Below are 20,786 nucleotides of genomic sequence, written 5' to 3' on the forward strand. Positions count from 1 at the left end.
TAATAGAAGCTTAATAATAGTCACTGGAAAATTGAAGTGTATTTGACCAAGCCGTCTGAGGTTTCTTGCAAGGAATGCTGAACCACTCCAAACCTCATAAGCTAGTTTTCCAAACCTCCTTCCAAATGGCTGTTGCCCTTTTCAGTCTATCAGGGATACTTTTGACCCGAAAGGCACATGCTAGAGCAACGTCCCCACAGCCTGCCCAGGGCGCTGCTTTGCAGCACCCGCTTGGAGTTGCGGGCACCACAGAGCTCTGCCTGGCAGCATTTGGCCTTTGAGGATTCCCACCCCCTGCCCCTCAAGATGCTAAATGCCAACGATTCACATTCACCTTGGCTGAGTTGCAGTGGTATCTCTGGAAAAATCACACTGGTAATCTTGTGGCAGTCGCAGTCACTGCTGAAGCAAGGGGCATACGATCTCAGGTGCTGATGGGAACGAGTCCCATTTCAGACCAAAAGGTTGTCATGAAATGTGTTTTTCCTCTCTTCCTCTTGCCTGGTGCTGTCCTAATTTCCAGAATGAAGAGTGAATTGTTGCTGTACAATAAATTATTTTTCACAGAGCTCTGCCATAGGAGTTTACTCTGCCTTTGTGTTGCGGTATCAATCACCTTGTTGAGTGAGAAGGTTGAAGCAGAAAACAAAACACATACGAACAGCTCCTTAACATCCCAGTTTATCTAACCCAATTCCATAGTAAAAGGTATGACTTTATGTATGATTGCTGAGTCCATGTTAGCAAGATGATGTAAGGGCAAATCAAAAAGCAGCATTCCTCCCTGCAAATCCAGAGGAGGAACTGCTGTTGTTTAAGTGGTGTTGCTGATCGCACATGATATCCTTACTTGAGGAGATGGTGCAGGAGAAACTCTTCTCGCTTCTTCCTTTTTTCCTGTTCTTGTAGGGGTTTTTATACCTTCTTATTTCCTTCCCACTTTCACCATGTATGGGGTGATTTACTTGGGCTGAATATATGTTATTTTCAGTCTTTGTTATGCCTTCAAACCCATTCTACCCAGCAATCGAGGCTGCACTCCTTGATGGGCAATGTGCAGTTTTTGCACGTACCTTCAAAGGCCTCTGCTGTCAGCCAGTGTTTGTACCCTAGGGGGTCCCCAGGAGGATCCCCACCTTGACAGACCCTAGCAGATACCTGCGTTTCCCATTGCTCTCACTTCAGTAAGCCTGGTTGCCCGGTTTTGCTTTCTGCAAGGTGTCAAAGCTGGTTGTGGCCGCCAAGTGATAGTGTTGTCTCTGCAGCAAGGCTTGCTAGCCCTCCTGTCTTGCCTTCAGGCCCTCCAGCACTCTTGTCACATTGTTAAATATTTGTTAGGCATGAACATAGGGAAAAATACATTATTACAATTTTCTCTGCCTTACGAACAAGGCAATGACAGCATAACATTAAGGAACCACGTTGCGGTAGATGACTATGCCAGAGTGTCCGATCAGATGTGTTTTAACACTGCTATTTTTCTTCTTCTTCTTTTGGCTAGCTGGCTTATGGTTTCTTTGTTTTGGCCAAGAGTCACCACAGCCCTTCTGGCTCATTCCTTAGTCTGCCTGACCACTTGATTGATCTTTGGGCGTTGCACTGGCTTTTGCTTGCATTAAAGTTGACAGGTCTGTCGCATCATGTTTCTAGTGGCAGTCTCAGATTTCTATACATTATATGCAGATGATCATACACAAAATTGCTGCTGATTTCCCATGAAACCATTAGAAAGGTTCCCAAGGAGGGCAAAGGAGCTCAGGAGTGTTGGGGACCACCTGTACAAGCTGGACATACACAAGTCAATGGGACTTGGCAGAATGCATCGAGGCTGCCGAGAAGGTTGGCCAACATCACTGCAAAGCCACACTTTAACATCTTTGGCAGGTCACGGAGTTCAAGGGAAGTCCCAGCTGACTGGAAAAGGGCAAATATTACACCCATCTACAAAAAGGGCAAAGAGGAAGATTTGGGAAATTACAGATGAGTCAGCCTCACTTGAGTCCCTTGAAGAGTTATGGAACGGGTCCTCATGGAAGCTATTTCCAGGCATGAAGGAGAAGGCAACTGGGAGAAGCCAACACCTACCTCAACTAACTCAACCCTCTCCCACTGTTCAGCAGTTCATTGTTTGCTTTGTCATTGCTTCCATAGAGACTTGGGAGGCTGACCTTACTCATGAAGATCAAAGCAAAAAAGGCATGAAGGAAAATCTTCAGGTTTCCCTCTGTCATTTGTAACTAACTTGCCAACCCCACTCAGCAGCGGACCTACCTTTTCTTTGTCCTTCTACATACAGTATGTTAGTATTTTCTTGCTACTCTTGACATCTCTTGCCAGTTTGGGCTCCAGCTGGGCTTTAGCCTTCCTCTCTGCATCTCTGCGTGCCCAAGCGGTATTTCTATATTCTCCTTCGGAAGCCTGTTCCCTTTTCCATCTCTCTCATGTTCCTTTTTTGCATCTCAGTTCTCTCAGTAGCTCACTGTTTAACCAGGCTGGTTTCTTGCTGTGCCAGCTCCTTTTCCTGTTTAGGTGGGTGGACTGCTTTTGTGCTTGGAGAAGGCTGTCTCTGAAAGTCTCCCAATACTCCTGAACACCTTTGGCTTCCAAGGCAGAGTCTTCCGGGATACCTCCTAACAGCTCCCTGAGCAAGTTAAAATCTGCTCTTACGAAGTTCTGGGGCTTTATTCTGCTACTTACTTTCTTCACACCCCTTAGGATGTTAAACTCTACAACCTTATCACTGCAGCCAAGGCTGCCATTGTCAGTCTTCAAGTGGTCTGAAGAAGATTTCATCTGTTTCTCTTTGCCTGTTAGGTCATCCATCCAGGACACCCGCCACAAGCATTCCCTTGATGGTGACACCTCTGATTTTGACCCAGCACTCAGCTGACCTGTCTTCTTGCCCATGTCCTGAAATCGCTCTTTTACAGAGACCATAACCCCCTCCTCCTCCTCTTCCACCTTTTCTGTCTTTCCTCAAAAGCTTATAAGCTGTCACTTTTGTTCTAATACAGCTATTTCCTCAGCCAGTTTCTAAAATGACAGAAAAAAACGACGTTTCAGTGAGTTCCCCACTGTTGTGCCTTTGTCTGGTTATAGGTCTGAAAGCTTTATCTTTACCTTTATCCAGGCCTGCGGATGGGCCTTCAAATTTCCCACCTGTAGGAAGGGGAGGGTGAGAGGCAAGGGCTGGATCTGGTACAAAGAGGAGAGGCTGAAAGAGCCGTGCTCCCTCTTCTCACTGCCCTGTGGGGATGGGGGGAAAAGACAGCAACTTGCTGCTGCTGGAGAGGACCCCTGCCCCTCTGGTGGAGGCAAGGTGGGCAGCAGCAACCTGGAGGCTTTGCCATGCCCAGTGCTCAGCACCAGGTGTAACCCGGTGAGACCTGGGTCCCCTCTCTCCCACAGGGGAAGAAGCAGCCAGCAAGTGATCCAGGGTTTCCATCAGATGAAATCAGCCCTGTGTGTCTCTCTCTCAAAAAAAAAAAAAAATCAGTGTATACAAAATGAAGTGAAATTGGCCATAGGCAGCTACGGAAGAGACAAATTAGCAGGCAGTGCATAAGGACCAACCATTTCAAATGCAGAAACCGCTGCCCTAATAGGCTGTTCCTACTGATCTTCACCGGATTTAATGGCAGGCTATTTAAATGAAGTCTCAATTATTTGAAGAACCTTAAATGAGGATTTAGAAGGTGTTTTTCAGCATGCAGACCTGCCATTACAGATCTCAATTACTTAGCCTTTATGAAGCATCTTTCTTTCTTTATTCTCTTTGGTTTTGATCAGTTCTAACATTTATTTCTCTCTCCTTTAGTGTTGTAGGCGCTTCTAAAGCACAGAAGTTCTTGCTCCCTGTGGGAAATACAAAACTGTTTCCCCAAGGACATTTGCTTTTTGCATCATTTCAGTTCCTCATCGGGTTTTTTGCAAGCTTAGCTGGCGATAAATGAGCTAGACAACAGATGGTAGAGCTCATGCTATAACACAGAAAATGTTTCTTTAACAGGGCTGTCCACTTAAAAATGCAGCTGCCCGCTGGTGCACAGCCAAATTTCCTTCTGAGAACACCCTTTGAATGTATCGGAAAATGGGATGGATGCAAGCGGCTCTAATGATCGTCTCAGCAGGCTGCTCATAAATGTTTCCTGCAACCCCTGTTCTTTTCATCCTCACCCTGTGGATCCAACTTGTCTGCTGGATGGGCAACACTTTGTGGATACATTAGAAGCCTGTCCAGTTCATCATCTTCACTTTTACACAAATAATCATTGCAAGGGTTTTGTCCCCTTTGTCTGAAAGGATGCTCCAAGTATGATATAGAGAGGCACATAAGAAGAAACCCACTTCAACGCTTAGGTTTTGTCAGTCAGGGCGGCCTGCTGTATTTAAATGTCGATGCATGTGAAGTCTGTTCTCTTCAAAGTCATGTTCTTTGTCAGGTCCCATTCGGGTCTACCACACTATGTACTTTTATCTAACTTGTAGTAAATTTTGCAGCTGGTGCTTTGTTGATGAAAAAATACTAGGAATTAGTTAAGTATGTTTGATCTTCTTTAGGAGGAGACTGAATATGAGGAAAAACAGACTCAAGAATTCTGTACTGTTGACCATTTTTAAAAGTCTTGAAGACTTGTTTGCTTTTGGATCTCCATGTTTTGCTGAGCGGTTACCTTGAGAGTAAGCACTCTTCCATGCCACCATTTTGTTCCCTCACAGCACAATTTTTTTGCTGGAGATGGCTGAAGGGCAGGATTGCCCTAAAGTAAAGACGGAGTCTATTTCTAAATAAAACGCGCAACTGGATGGATGGACACACGAAGCTTTGCCCTGCTTTATTGTGATCAGATTATGCCTGCTGCAGGGACTGCAGGGCCGCTGGCATGAGTCCCTTGGAGTTCATGCAGATACATTAAAAAAAACCAATCACAGCAACAACTTCTTTAGCTCTCACCTGAATAACAGCAGCTGACTATGTTTCAAATAGCAAAGACATGCTTAGGTTTGGGTTCTTTTTTTTTTTTTCCCCCTCTCCAGTTTTCTTTCCCTCTCCTAAGCTTATCATTCCTTTTTTGGTGTAAATACAAAGGTCATGGTTTTCAGTATGGTGGGTGACTCATTCTCATGTTTGAGCAATGTGATCAAAATGGAAACTTAGAAGTCCCGGTGTAGTGTGTACTCCCTGCAGCCAGCGTGCGTGAAAAATGCCTTTGTGGACGCTCGCTACCCTGAGCAGTGCCAGGATCAAGTGAGATTGCTTGTGGACTTCTGACCGTGTGCGAGATCAAAGAAAATGCTTTTAACCTGACAGCGCTGTATAGAAATAAGCAGATTACTTTTTGCCATTGGGTAGATGCACGTAACATCTTTAGCAGCCATGTATATGTGTATACATGGGAGATTAGACCATGCCTGGCATTTAGATAACTTCCCAAGGTTGGAATCAACCAAGCAATCCCTCCTGAAGCACCGCGGTGACACCTATTGCTTTAGCCGCCCTTGTAGTGTATGAAGGTGCCAGCGCTGACTCTTAAGGCTCGGGGGCAGACAAGGCAGTACCCTGTGGTTGGCTCACTGAGCCCCAGCCTTTGCCACCTCCCTCAGCCCACCTTGAGGGAACCAGACATTTGAAAATGACCTAAGTCTGGAGTCGCTGCTGCCACCAGAGGCGTGGGGTCCAGCCTGCCCTCGTACCCTGCCATGAGGGATTTCTATGCTAGCCCCAGCCCCCTTCTGCCTCCCCAGCCTCCATCCGTGAAACAGGGTTATGTCGGTTTGTGGGAGGCGGGAGAACGGCGTCAAGAAGGGGGGGGAAAAAAAAACCCAAACCACAGAAAAACTCCATCTCCTCTGACGTCAGCATAACGTATACACTATATTGAGCAGCTGTGAGGCGTACCGCCGTTCCCGTGCGTTAGACGGGCACACACCACAAGCGTACCGCTTCCCTCCGCCGGCCCCAGGACCCGGCAGGCCCGGCCAGGCCGCCGGCAGCTGCCCGCCTTTTCCCGCCCCTTTGCCGGCAGCGGCGCGCGGCGCCGCTAGCTGGCGCCCCAGGGAGGGCCTGCGCTGAGGCGGCGGCGGCGGCCGCCCCTGCCCGCCGGGGGGAGGGGATGTGCGTTTAGTCGCCGGCCCCTTTCTCCACAGGCTCCTCATGAGGCACGGTTGTGCCTTGCCTCTGCACGACACCTTTAATACCGCCTCGATAAGCTTTCTGTGCGGAGAGCGAAGCGAGGGCCAGCCAGCTAACCCCGGTCTGAGCTGTACCTCCTCCTCTCCTGCCTTCAGCAGCCATCGCCTCGCCTCGCCTCGCCTCGCCCCCCAACAGCGTTTTCGCTGCAAGCGATGTGCAGCTGCGGAGCCACAAAGCCCTGAAGAGCCAGCCTGAAAGCAGGCATAGCGGGACATAAAATACCGCCTTACCTAACCTGCCCTTAAAAATGATCTGAAGACAGAAACGCCGCGGCATCCTACAGCAACGTAGCCCTGTCACTATCTCTGTTGCTAAATAATTCTTCCTAATGTCTGTGTGAAGTCACCGCTGCCACCGTTCAAGCCTGTATTCTTGTTTTCAGGCCACTATGTGCACAGAGAATATGTTATTCCTGTGCTCTTCAAATACTTCTTTTAATCTGTTTCACCCATTGACCAATCCTTAAGTGAAATGTATAAATTCCGTGCCAAAAGCCCAAGAGGTTGCTGTCATGGACCTTAACAAATGTCTATAAATAGGGTAACCAGGATTCTTCAAGGAAATGTAAAGAATATAGACATAAACCAGAAAATGTATCTAAATCCCTGAAGCTACTTTGAAATCCTTAGCCAATGAGGATAAACAGCCACAACAAATAACGTCAGTGAAATCGGAATGGGAGGAATAATAACTTACGAACAGATGCGGATGGTCTTAAAATGAGATCTTATCAGCCGTCAAAGTCAGCGGGACCTTGGGCTGCGCGCACACAATGTGCATAATTATGTATTTTATCAAATGGATAAACTCAGGAGCTCGGCGAGCTGAGCTGCAGCCAGCACTGTGTGCCACTCACTAACATGCTTTACAAGAACAGACATTCAATTAGTAGAAGACAAAATCTGAAGAAGAAATGATTGTTTTATCGGTCCTGTGCCAGCTAGAAATTAAACCTTTGAAGTCAAAGACTCTTTTGTGCTAGTATTAAAGCTTTCTTATCTGACTCTCGTCATATGGGGGCAAGAGTTGCCTCCATTTGAAATCCTTTCCTTGAAGTCCTCTCATTTCTGAGCTGCCTTTGAAAGTATAAATTCGGAGGAAAAAAAAACTTCTTAACAGAGAAGAAGAATCCCTGAAATTTACTGTATTGAAAATTACAGTATGGAAGTAGTTTTTGCCTGTTGAGTCTAACCTGGACATATTTCCCTGAAGTGAGAGTTGCATTCTGTATAATAAACGCAACACAAAGAAAATGATTCCATTTATAACTACTATAACCTTTGCACTTTTGAGTCTGAATAATGACACTTATGGTATTAAAGATGGAATACTCGTGTGTATTTTCCCATGGCCACTTCTGTAAAATACAATGTATGGATAAAATTTAGCTTGTATGTGAAGAGTATACATATATCCTAAAAAGGAAAGCATTAATATAATATTGTTGATTTGTGAACAAAGACTACATATTGACGCAAAAAAATAGCATGGAAATCTAACACAGCTACTATAGAAAGTTAAATTTTTAAAGCAAACATTGGCAGCCTAGTAATAGTAAAAGCCTGATAGACTTCCATTGCACTAGCAGCTGTCACACACAGTGTTAAAAATAGTAGAATATTTGTGTTTAGATTCAAACTTCATTGAAAACAACACAAAAAGGACTTGGTTTTGCTTACAATAGCTTTTAACAAAGCAGAGGCTTTACATACTGTAGGTTAAAAAGTGAATGTTGTGATGCAATGCCGATAAGTAATATTAATAGAATGTAGAAAATGCATAGTACTAAACTCTAAAGAAAATGCATTCATTCTGAAACAATTTTTTCTCTGTTTTCCCCAAAGGTACATGCACATTGATATAAAGACAAAGGTACCAGAAGTATTTCCTTGCTGAAGATCTTTTCTCACTTCCTAACTCCTTGACACCCTGGGGTGAGGCGTTTGGTGTCTCATGGGAGGCTGGTAAGCCTCAAATGCTTGCTGGCCACAGAGGAGTCTGGCAGGAGAGAAGGAGAAATAGTGAGACAGAGGGAGAGCCATCAGGTACACCAGGGGAAGCCGAGGAAAAGGTGAGTTACCTGATGGATGAGGACATGAAAGGCTGAGGAGCAGCAGCTATAGAGGACAAGGAATTAGTTATTGGGAGCAAGAAGAAGCAAACAGGGAAGGAAGTCAACCCAAATACAGTGGTCAAGTCATGTGTGGCAGCATGCCTCAAAGTCAAAAATTATGATGAGATCCAGCTCAGGAAGGTGGAGAGACGGGGGGATGGCCAGAAGGGCTTCTCTGGCCTTGGTGAAGCTGTCACAGCCTTCAGCCTTGTTCAGGTCCCTGTTTGATATGTCCCTCAAGATCAGTGCTCCTGGAGAAAGACCAGCATTTCTGAAGCCTGTCTGCCAAAAGAGGAGAAACTTCACTGGAGGGAGCAGTAGCAGCACATCCTCTCAGCTGCAGTGGGTCTCCAGGTGTGTCCTCCAAGAGGCAGGAGCGCACTGGGCAGCACTCATGAAGGTGCGACCTCGTTACACCACATTTGGTTTCAGAGCACATTATCTCTTCCTCTTCTTTTCTATACAGCAAGCCACCTTTAAACCAACCAACAACATCTAAATCACTCACTGAACCAGTCACACTTTGCAGCATTTAGGGGGTCCCTTGCCCTGGCAGAGGAGGATGGGGCATGTCCACATGGGCACTGCCCGAGATACCGCCATGCCCCTCCTCCTGGCTGTTTTTTTCAGAGCCCACGCAGCTATTACTGCAGACCACCACACTTCCTTGTATAAAAAGAGATGGTTAGGAGTTTTTTTCAGTTCTGTTTCTGATGCCTAGTAGGTTAAAAAAAAATTAATCAGTTGGCTTCTTTGTGTTCAAGCCAGGCTCAATAATCCAGTTCTGTAAAAACCGGGTCCCATCACCTAAAGCCCAGGCTGCTCTTTTGCCTTTGTAGACTAAAGCAGGGCTTAATGTCCTGAATATCAGGGAATGACCAAAGGTGGGTACAGTGTTCAAACTTCTGTGTATGGCACTATGAAGAAAAAAGCCTAATCTCAGGGGTATAGCCTTACTTCACCCTGCTCCTTAAGAGATAGCTCATACAGAGGGCTTAAACCCTCATCCCAGTAGGATACTACCTTATTCCCTGAGTTTTGAGTAGACTTAGGTCTTCTTCTGTCTGTCCCCATGCTAGTTTTCAAGTCAGCTGTGAAAATTATGGTTCTTTTCACAAAAGCTTTTGCCATAGACCTCAACAGATATAAGTGAATTAATCATGGCTCTGCTACAGAGAAAAGAATCAATGTCACTTTTCAGATTAACAGTGAGAAAGACATGTGTCTGCAAAGAGCAAGACTTCAAGGCTCCTTTTTCTCTCCCTAAATGGACGTCTGATTAGGGTAGCTTATCCCCTATTAAGACTGACACAGTACCAAAGATGCTACATGCAGCGCAGGGCTCCTGGATTCTGCAAGCAGCCCAAATACGACGTTCTCCCTGAAATCATTAGGTGTTCTGCACCTAGCAGCACTGCTTATGTGACTGGCTCACATATGAATTTTGGCACATGTCAAGAAAAATGCTCTTGTAAAAGCCTCACAAAATTGAAGTCTGTAAAAAAAAGGCATAATGTTTCCTCACCTGAAATTTTTGGTCCTCCACCAAACACCTACTTTGCTAACAGCCCTTCTACCCCTCCTGCCCGGGGCGGGAACCATGCCATCGCCCGTCCTCTGCTGCTGCCTTGGTGGCTACAGCATTAACATGGCAACATGGAGGGAATCACCTCCAACAGTTTTACAGGGAAGAAAGATCTAAAGAGGAGTTTGAATTGTTAAATGGAACTTCTTCACAGGTGAAATGCTAATTGACTTTGAGAAATTTCTGTCTGGCTTAAGATTGCTTCTCTGTTTTCTGCTTAACACATAGTGACGCTCACTGTTTAACATATATACATCACTGTTTAACACACAGTGATGTTTCACATATGCACTGTTTAACATACAGTGATGCACCAGTATTCTGGTGAACCGTGTCCCCCAAAACAGTTACTTTGCTCCTCTGTGCCATACCAATGTGGTATGACCCCATTCCTCTACCCACCCTCTCATTTCAAACACTGCCCAGCTAATAGCACCTGAACAGCAGACAGTGGAGGTGAGCTTGCTGCACCACTGTTGAAAAGTCGCCCATTGGGTGGAAAAAGTTTGTAATCTTTCCAAAGTATCTGACAAGGTCACCATGTTTTCAGAAGGTCTTGCTGCTTAGTCACATTTGCATCTACATGGAAAGAGATAAATTCTCTATCAGTTAATTTAGGTGAACTCTGAGGGCTCTGGTTACCCACACAACTTGCAAGCCTGCTCGAATCTGATTATGTTTTTGACATTCATACTTCCTCTGTAGATTAAGGTTTTGCAGCTCTGACCTATATTCACTGAGCCAGCAGCTGCAGCTCTTTATCATCACATACTTGTTATTACTCCTCTGTGGGTGGCTCTCAACCCCATAACGGAGTAGAATGGAGCATGTACCCCAACTCCAACTGCCGACCTCATACATCTTGCTACATGGTCGCTTTCATTCAGGTTTCAAGCTAAGGTTTCAGCCAGTGATGTGGGGTGACCAAGGAGCCAGCACGTGGTCCTTCAAAGGACTGCAGTGCAGGTACAAAATAGGAAAGGGTGTCCAGGCAGTAACCTCCTAGACTGCCTTCACAGCAATCTCCAGGGATTTATATTGCACGGTCTGTGTAAAAGTATTTCCTTTTTTATGTTGTGTACTTCCGATCTTTTAATTTGCTGAATATTCCCTATTTGTATTACAAAGAAGGAAAAAGAGAAGCTCCTGATCTCTCTTCTCCAGATCATTTGTCATTTCCCATGCTTGCTCTGAGGTCCCCTCCTAGTTTTCTGTTTCCTAAAGAATACAGTCGCGCTCCTTCAAATCTCTCTTTGATTGGAAAGGTTTCTTATTTGCTATTTTTTATGAAATTCTTGCAAACCCTTGTGATACCTTTTCTGAAATCTTTTGACCAGTGCATGCACAATATTATACCTGAGTCTGCTCAGTGCTTGGTCATTTGAAATGGTCTTAAAGTATTTTCTTTTTTTTTTTTTTTTTTAACTTGCAGCCCATTCTTTAAACTTCCTAATATCTTGTCAGCATTTTTGACTGCATATTGAGCAACAATTTTCATTGAGCTATGCATTGCCACCTGGGTCGCTTTACGAAATTGAGGTCGTTAATTTGGAGTCCTTAAGGTGCTTGAATTGCTCTCACTACTCCTTCAGAGTGTATTACTTTACATTTACTGAGATTGAATTTCATTTCTGTTCATCTAACTAGTTCACGTCTCTGAAGATAAACAGCAAAGTGTTCCAAGAGGGCAATTTACTGGGAAAAATATGGCCTTATGTTAGTTACCAACTAGCCTGTTTAATGAGGAAAACATCCCAAGGAAAACAAAACTCTGTGCAGACTTCACTTGAGGAGCACGCTGAGGTGAAAAGGTGGGGACCTTCTGGTTTAGACACTCAGATTTCATATGTAAGCAATATAATAAGGCAGCGCCCTTCGTGGTCAGGAAGACAATGTTGCCAGGATTAATGAATGATGCCTTTCTTTTGCAGAACTGGGGCTGGTTTGCTATTGTACCACCCTGATCTTACAGGTATTTTTAATGAAATGCAACAGATGGAGCAGTGGTGCCGGCTTTCTTCTATTTCCCAACGTCTGCAGTTTTGAGTCAAGTAAGAAATGAAGGCTTTGTCCTAGCTATGTAGAGAAAATTTCTGTGTAGGAATAATCCTGGTGAAGGATATTCAGACAGCATGTGGATCCAGCTTTTCATGCGGATTTATTAACACAGCTTTTTCTGCAAGCCAGAAAAAAAGTCAGACAGACGTTTTGGGTATAAACATGTCTTTTTGGCAGTCTTGGATGGTTCACTTTCAAATCTGGGAACACCCACTCCTCCCTATTGTCTAGAGCAAAGAGGTCACGGGGATGCTTCAGTGCACTTTAATGACTTTCTACAAGGATGACAACCCACCATACAAAGCACTGAAAGCTCTCGCCTTCTAACAGTTTAACTAATTATTCTGAAAAGCACCAAAATAATCAGTAAATGACAACTGTGCATCATTTTCTGATCTGTTTTGTGGCATTACAGTACATTACATCACCAAGGCGAGGTGTCACTTGTGCCACTAAAGCAGTGATTTTTAGAATGCGTGTTCAGGCTCACAGTGATTCTGTTCACCACAACCTCTTCTCCTCATATATCCCCCCCATTTAATTAGAAAACTGGGGAGGACAACTTGTAGCTCCCACCTCCTTCCTTTTTTTTGAGGGGGTAGAGGGGTGGGCATGGGATGGCTCACTGTGAAGATAGCTCCAATATGAATGCCGGGCATCCCCCTTTGATCATCCCAAGTATGGCTAATGCACACTGACCAGAAATCCTGCTGCAAGCAGATGTAAAGGGGCAATGCACCTAGACGTTTGCACAGCCTAATGCTAGGGGTATCCTCCCGCCACGGCCACCTTTGCCACTCACTGCCCCACGGTGCTGTTGTACCTTCTGCACCTGCCTCTACTTTACAGAAAAGCTATTTTAGGGCCTGCCAAATTCAGTAATGTTGATCTATTTCTTATCCCTCTCCCTGTAATATCTAGTTGCCGTAGTTACCTCATGTATCTAAGGCAACCAGATGTCAGACGGAGGCACTGAAATAGCATCAACAAGTGCAAAAATTAAGTGTTTTAACTACTTTGTCTGTGTTAAGCCTCTCAGGGCTGTTTCCCTCTCGGATCTGTAATTTGCCACCTCTTCTGATATCAGACCTGCTGGCCTGCTCCCACCTTCCTCCCCCGGCCATTTAGGACTCCCCTTCCCCTGGAGCGATGGCAGTGGGATTGCTTGACCATTTTATCAAGGATGTACTTCTGGGGCCACAACATATTGAGGATGCAGCAGTGGGGAGCAAGGGGTGTTTACAGTTAGTGCAGAGCTGGAAGAGATGACCCGATTTTATTCAGTTTGGGAAAAATCCACTCGCAAAATGAGGAGGGTTTATCTCATTATCAGGTTTCATGTGGTAAGAAAATGCTTGCAAGTCAGTCAGATGGTTTCCACTTTCGAAGTACTGCCCTGTAGAGTACCTGGTGACTCTGAGACATCAACAATATTGCTATTTTCAGGGCTAAGATTGTCAAACTCGAGATACTAGGCAGCTAATCCCTGTTCCCACCTGATTAAGGATCCCACTGAGCCAGCAAAAAGAAAAGGAAAATGTTTCTTGTATTTCATTATTTTCCTTTATAAAATGGCAGCTGCTCCCAATTGCCCAAAAAGTTAGAAGACTGGGACGAGTTTCCCTGCAGGTGCGGTACAGCACATGGGAGGCATCGGAAATGGGGGAAGCACAAGCTGCTGCAAGAAATAAGAATGACAGTGACTACACACATCCCAAAATAACTGTTCTAGGATAACTACTCTGGGTGAGTAATATTTACAAGCTGTAAGCCAGTCCCAAAGGGAATTGATTTCCCAGGTGTTACAACTCAGTGCAGGTCACACAGCTTTTAAAGATCGGCATGTTATGGTTATGTCTCCCCTCCCTGCCCTTCCATGAGGCCATGCGAGGGGATGGAGAGGCACCTGCGTGCCAGCTCGCGTAGGAGAGGACCATGCGCTTTGCCACCCGATGGGTGGTGTCACCAGACTGTGGTCAGAGGTGTCCCCTGAAAGCCTCGAAGGGCTTTTTGTGGCCCCCCCTAATTTTCCTCTGACTGCAGCGCTATAGGGGCAGCTTTGCTTCTGCTCGCAGGCGGCATGCACAGGCAGGGCTGCTGCTTACCTGATGCCAGCTGTGCCTGGCCAGAGGGCACCTGGAGGAGGAGGGCAGCTGCCATGCCGCAGGGGGACCCCAGAAGAAAGAGACTCCCTTGAAGAGTGTGAGATGGGGACAGGCTGGGTGAGGTTCCTCAGCTCTGAGTTTTGACAGCTTTTTGTGTGCCTAAATTAGTTTTTTAAACACAGAAAAGGAAAATAACCCAAGCCAGAAAAATAGCTGAGCCATGTAAAGTTTTGTAGTTTTTTTAAAAAATAAATTGTAATGGAAAAAGAAGAGTTAAACAGATGGAAAACTACTAAGCTAACCATGGATGTATTACAGGGAAAAGTAAAATTAATTCTCTAAGGTGCTGCCTTTATTCCATCACGAGTTTCATCTTACAGCTGTTGTCTTCTAACTCCCTCATTTTTTCAAAGGCTCCGATTTCCATGTGAGGGCCCAGGGAGGGCTCCTAAGCAATTAATTTCACATGGTAAAAGCACCTTCCTCTTAAGGCTGTAAAAGCACAAATCAGACATAACACCCTTCTAAGGCACCTTTCTCAGGATCGAAGGAAGCAGGTATTTAGTGTTACATTAATTTTAAACCCATAATTAGTGTAACTGGAATCCTGGACCTCTTCCAGTTTAATTCATTATATTCCTCCAAACGAGACCCCCCTGCTGACTTTATGTGAATGCAGCAGGCCGGGTCTTCAGCTACCCAAGCCTTTTCTTATGCTGTTCAGGGTGCAGGAAATGAGGTGTCAGGGAGCTGCTATACAAGTTTCTATATGGCCTCTGTAATCGAGGTATGGCTGACACAGCCCGTGCTCCGGCTGCTCGTTGGCCGTTAAAGCGATGTTGGTGGCCTGCAGGTGGCCGGTATAAGAGCTACCCTCATTGCTCAGTGAACTCCAAGATCTGAGATCATCAGAAGCTGCTTAATGGGATTTCTGCCGCATGCCTTCCTTGCTCTGGAGCTGGTGGATCCCCTTTGGACTGCCTGAGTTGGATGGAGGATTTTTCATTTCCCGCTCCAGCTGGTGCGACAGCGCTGGTGGGGCTGCTCCTGCCACAATGGGAGCTACGGCTGTCGGCAGGGAGGAGGTATTGCAAGCATCTTTTATTTTACCTATTGCAGGGAAATAAAACACTACGATGAGCACTGGATAAAGCAAGTTGGACTGTTGGCGTAAGGAATTGCCTTGGAAGCAAACTGATACCACTGGGAATATTTTATGTTGGAAGACATGAAGTGCACTGGCTCAGCCTGGGGTGTGGCAGGGAAGGGGATGCAAACAAACCATACCTTGACTAGCCTTGATGACCACAGTGCTTCTGAAGTGACTGTTAATAAGCAACACTAACAGCAAAGGGTGTTTGGTACCTTGTGTGTGTGTTTCCTCTGTGGGAAGCTGGGAGGAATTACAAGGGGGACTCCAGAGGAGCGGTACCTGCCGGGGCACTGGCTGTGGCATTGCGGCTGTGATGCTGCAGTACAACTCGCAGCCCAGTTACGCATCCCACCAGTGTGGGTCAAACCCACCTCTGGCTTTGCCGGTGGCTAAATATCAGCTGCCTGATTTAACCCTCGCTTTGTACAACTGCTGTTTGGCAGAATATATTTGGGATGTGAGCAGAACTAGAGGGGAGATGAGGGGGAAAAAGACTTTGCGTGTTTTAGCCAGGATTTGAACTTAGCTGGGAACTGAATTGATCAGAAAGACACAGAAATGCCATTGTGCAAAACTGGCTTCAGACCTCACCTTCCTTCTAGGAGAAAGCCATAAGGTCAAGGTGAGGGGAGATGAAGGCCTGCGGGGATGTTGGGGAGGGAGATCATGGTACTGGAATAGGCTGGAAGGTTTGCAGTCTGACAGAGAGTAGAAAACATGAAGTACCATAACTTACTGGGTATTTACTGAACGTGGTAGGACATACATTAGGCCTGCATGAGCAATTAGTGCTGATTAGCAGTTCCCTCTGCTGGCTGAGCTAATGAAGTTATTCCTTCAGTTCTATAGGTGTATTTCTGATATTGCAAGGGTGCAGTTAAGTTCAGCAATGTGGTATCTCCACACATAAATCAACAAGGATGACTACATAAAGCAGTGCCACAGGGGAACTGTGCAGCAAATAATAAAAACGTGGTTCGCTCTACTGCCATCAAACTGTTCTTTGACAATAAAAAATGCAGAGCAGCCACAGACTCTTGTTCTAGGAGTGATTCTGACATACATTTCCCTGGACGATTCAGAGCCATTGCTGATGATACTTTGTGTTGGGTTGGTTGCTGCATCATTTTGCAGGTTTTTTGGTGTGTGTATATGTGCGTACATGCTGTTGGTTATGGGGCTTTAGGCAAGGACGTAAGTCTACCCATTATTTAAGTTTTATAAAATATTATCTTAAGAGACACTGCATTTTTTAAATGGAGCAAAATACTCGTCTTCTTTTTCTTCAAGGAACAACAAAGCAGACCACTAATTTGTCTTCGACATCTCTTAGACAAAATGGAGATGTGGTGACCTACCACATCATTAACAAGTTATGAGCTGATTGGTATAGACCTCTGAAGGCTTAAGTCACCCTGAAATAAGAAATGAAGTCAGGGTGTCAGCATCCAAGCCATGTTTCCTTCTGTCCAAATGGCTCTTCCCGATGTGGTTCCTCAGGGAAGGAGAGCTCATTGCGAAGCCGCTGTCTGCTCACAGACTTAAACAACATCAGCTGGAGTCACAGCTCAAACAGTGATCCTATGAAAACATTTTTACAGACAAATGCGCTTTTCTTACTTTCCATGGATTTAATTTTTTTTTTTTTTCGAACGTGGCCTGTGAATGAGAAGCTCCGGCTTCTCTTTACATTTGTGCCATTAATTTGCCGGGTGCTTTTGGAGACCTCTGTCTGCTTCTGCTCTCTGTGGAACGGGGTTCATGTTAACTCACCTGTCGCAAAGTGCTTTACAAATAAACATAAAGAAGGCTATGAAACTGTTAAGTAGTTGTTTTCACTTCCAGGGAAACTGGCTCGAGCCCAGTGTCTCAGGCGGCCGAAGGCTTTCCATGAGGAGATTCCTGTGGGTTTCTGTGCAGAGCTCTCCCACCTCCCCTGCCACCGCCCCTCGCCATCCAGCCAGGAGACGGGCCTGAGGCGAAACAATCGCCTTCTCCCCCTGCCAGAGAAATCCTGCTCTGCTCTGGCCCGGGCAGCAAACTGTTTGAATATGTGCTTCCCGTGCCGTGGCTCCGGCTCCTCAGGAAAACTTCAGCTACATCCAAAGTAATAACTGAACGCAAGCATCCCAGGCTAAGACCAGGCTTACTGTGGGAACAACTGGATGCTGCCAGAGAGAGCGGCCGCCGTGGGAGGCGAGGACGGCCAAGCTAAACAACTGCCGTCTGGTCCCACGTCCTCCTCCTCTTCCTCCGCAGGAGCAGCAGCCCTCCCACCGCTCGCCATGAGGCCGGGATCGGGGTGCCCTGCTCGTCGGCCTGGCTAGCCAAGGGGCGAGGGACCCCTTCCACAACCGGCTCTGCCGGTGCGGAGGCTTTGGGCTTCGACTTGCCCCAAGGATGTGTGATGCTCGAGTGTGCCTGGCTGCATGTACTACAAATCACTTTCGCTTTCTTACTTGAACCGTGGGAATTTGCATAGAAAAAGCCCCATTAGCCCCGATGAAAGGATATTTAGATTGCTGGTGTTAAACAACCAGAAGCAGACAGTCAAGTTGTGAGTTGAACATGTTTCCCACCTAAAAGTGAAACATTTGGTGGTGTCATAGGAATTTTTTTACTAATCTGTTAATAATAATTGTACTGCTTTTCTTGCTGGGTTTTCACCAGTACCTTAAAATTGAATTTCTGTAACGGCAGGAAGTTTAATTTCAGGAAAGGTAAAATGTCAAACCATTTTTTTTATTTTTACATAAGGTGTTGAGCATTATTTATAGATGCATTATTTTACCATTACCAAGTGAAATTCATTTGATTTGTGCTACTAACAATATTAACCAACCCGACGATAATGGTAATAGAGCTGCAAATGCAACCACTTCTCTACAAGACCTCATCCCCTTTGTGGTCCAAGCTACCAACTCCTTTGTGATAAAGACTAGGTCTTAGCTAGCTAATAACCTTGAAGTAACTCTTGATTTACTGAAGCACAATCAATGTTCAACTTACTTACTCATTGCTTTATATATTGGGCTATTTGAACCGTTAAAATTTAACCCTCCTGATTTAAATGGGTTAAGAGGTTTTATTATAGGGGAGAAAACGGAGTACCAAGTGGAGTAAGCACACGTAGAAATACGTTCTTGATGTGCGTTTGCTTTCCAGCATGTACCCACGCTTTATATATGTCAGTCACAGGGGAAATTCAGAAGTCCCCATGTAAAAACTCAGAAGTATTGATATGCAAATGTGGAAGCACTAGTACATAAACTCACCACCTCCAGCATTTCAGACTGCAAACGTGGCACGCTGTTGTATGCCCTATCGAGCCATTTCAACCACTGAGTGTATGTGTGGGGCATACGGCTGCATCAAATCTAGGCTAAAAGAAGCACTTTCCCTCAATTAAACAATGTTTAAATCAGTTGCTCCTTGGGATTTGCTACTGAATTAACTCCTATGCCATAAAAGGGATTTTCAGCTCTTCAGGATGGGTCAGAGCTGACTCTGAGTTGCTTGCAGTCAGAAAATACTCAAATGCACACAGAGAGGCTCAGAAGGAAATCAGTCGGGGGAAACAGCCCTAAGAAAAGGGATTCACCGGCAGTGGCAAGGAGGAAATGGGTTGGTTTTAAGCAGCAATTTTCCACCTTTTTCCATTTGCAGACCTCCGAGTAGCTAATTTTCACCTCCTGCCAGTGAGGAACAGCAAACCCAGAGGTGGCCCAGGAGTCTGCAAAGTCCAGCTGACCACCGCTGCGGGGGGATGCGCCGGTAGGGGCCTCGCAGCTGCACTCGGGGTGGTCGTGCCCCACCCTGGGGACCTGTTTGGCCGGGTGCGTGGAGCTGACTGCGCAGGCAGGCTGATGGAGGAGGGTTCGGGTCTGGAAACAGGAGGGGAAGGAGAGGACGGGCAGGTGGGGAGATGCTCAGCCAAGAAAGATGAGAGGAGGGATTCGTAATAAGGTCCAGTAAGAAACTTGCGTTGGATTTCAGCGACAGACACGTGCTGTCAATAAACCTGTGTGTTTTAGAGAGAAAAGGAATGAAAATTAATTCCGAAGACCCTAAAAAAAAAAACCTTTTGGAGCAAAGCTGTATTTAATTTGGTTATAATCCCCTGAATTGAGATATATTTCAAGTTGACTGAAGATTCCCTAGCAAGGCTCAGAGAGGAAACCTGATCATTTTTGGCAAAGGGAAGAAAAACTGTCTGTTAGAACTAAGTTCTCTCAGCTGGCACGTTTATCACCAGAGATCAATGAAAACCAGAGGATAAATAAAAGCAGATTTTGAAAATGAACGGATAGACATTCAGGCGCCAAAAAACTTTTTTTTTTTTCTTCTGGGTCTCTTCTTTTATTTTTCCGCCTTGGAGAAATTAAATTGAAACATATTTTATTGACAAGCCTGCATCTTATTTGCACATTTGCAAGACTGATAACCGAGTGGCTAGTGTCATATAGGGCTCAGATTTGCTGTCCCATCAGACCTATTAGTTTGCCCCACTAAATGCGGACATTTGACTGTGGTGTGTCTTTCGAGGTGGGACACAATGTTCTGCTTTAAGAGGAGGCACATGGCCCAGTTTTTAACCGCATAGCAGGACTTAGATGGGACTAAAATTACCAAGGAGTGTGCTGATGATTTTATAAAAGTTAACTGTATTTTCCCAGGGTGACTTGGTATTTCTAAGGGAAACAGAGCGTAAACAATATGTTTGTATTTAATAACAAGCCCTGGAACTGTACTTGGAACACGGGCAAAGCTTCAGAGATACAGGGGGCAAGGGTGCCCCACGCAGACATAGCTATATCGCTCCCCGGATCTTATGCAATGTAGAAGCATCCTTGATTAGTCTCCTTGCACACATCTTCTTGTGCGTCTTCCTTTCTTTGGATGCAAATGTGCTGGAAGAGGTGAGCTTCTCTCCAGAGTCTGCCCCACCTGATCTCTCTCCTCTGTGCTCTTTTTCCTGTATGAAACAGCACAGCATTTTATTTCCATCCCCTTCAATATTATTGCCACACGTTGTCCATCTTCCATCTCTCTGTCTAACTGCTCCCACTTGGCCTTCCTCCTTGATTTTGATTCTGGACTCCTTTCTCCCTCTCTCTGCCGTCTCCTGCACTCATGCTCTGAGCAACACCATCCCTGTCTCCACCAAAAAGGGCCAGCCTCTGGAGCTGTTCTCCACTAAACACTGCCATCTCCACTTTCTAAAAACCTAACGAATCGTCAGGTTTTCTCCAATGCCACTTTTCCTACTTTAATGCAGTTCACTGAAGGTGTGCACAAGGCTATTTTATTAACTGTTTTCAACAGCTACCTTAAAGCACCCTGCTTTTTTATGGTGCTGATAAAAAGAAAAGACAAGGGCGAAGCCACCAGGGTGCTGAGACCAGGACGTCTCACACAGATCAATATCATGTCATTGGTTCCCTATATTTCCCCATTTATTGCCCATCGTATCTGGCCTTATATCTGTGCTGTAAGCTCACCATCCTTTTGTTCTGGATTTGTCCTGAATACAAGGGGATCCACACCCTTGACTGAGATCCCAAAGGCTTTCTGTAATT

This window comes from Calonectris borealis, chromosome 2 (genome assembly GCF_964195595.1).
Source record: "Calonectris borealis chromosome 2, bCalBor7.hap1.2, whole genome shotgun sequence".
Classification (NCBI taxonomy): Eukaryota; Metazoa; Chordata; class Aves; order Procellariiformes; family Procellariidae; genus Calonectris; species Calonectris borealis.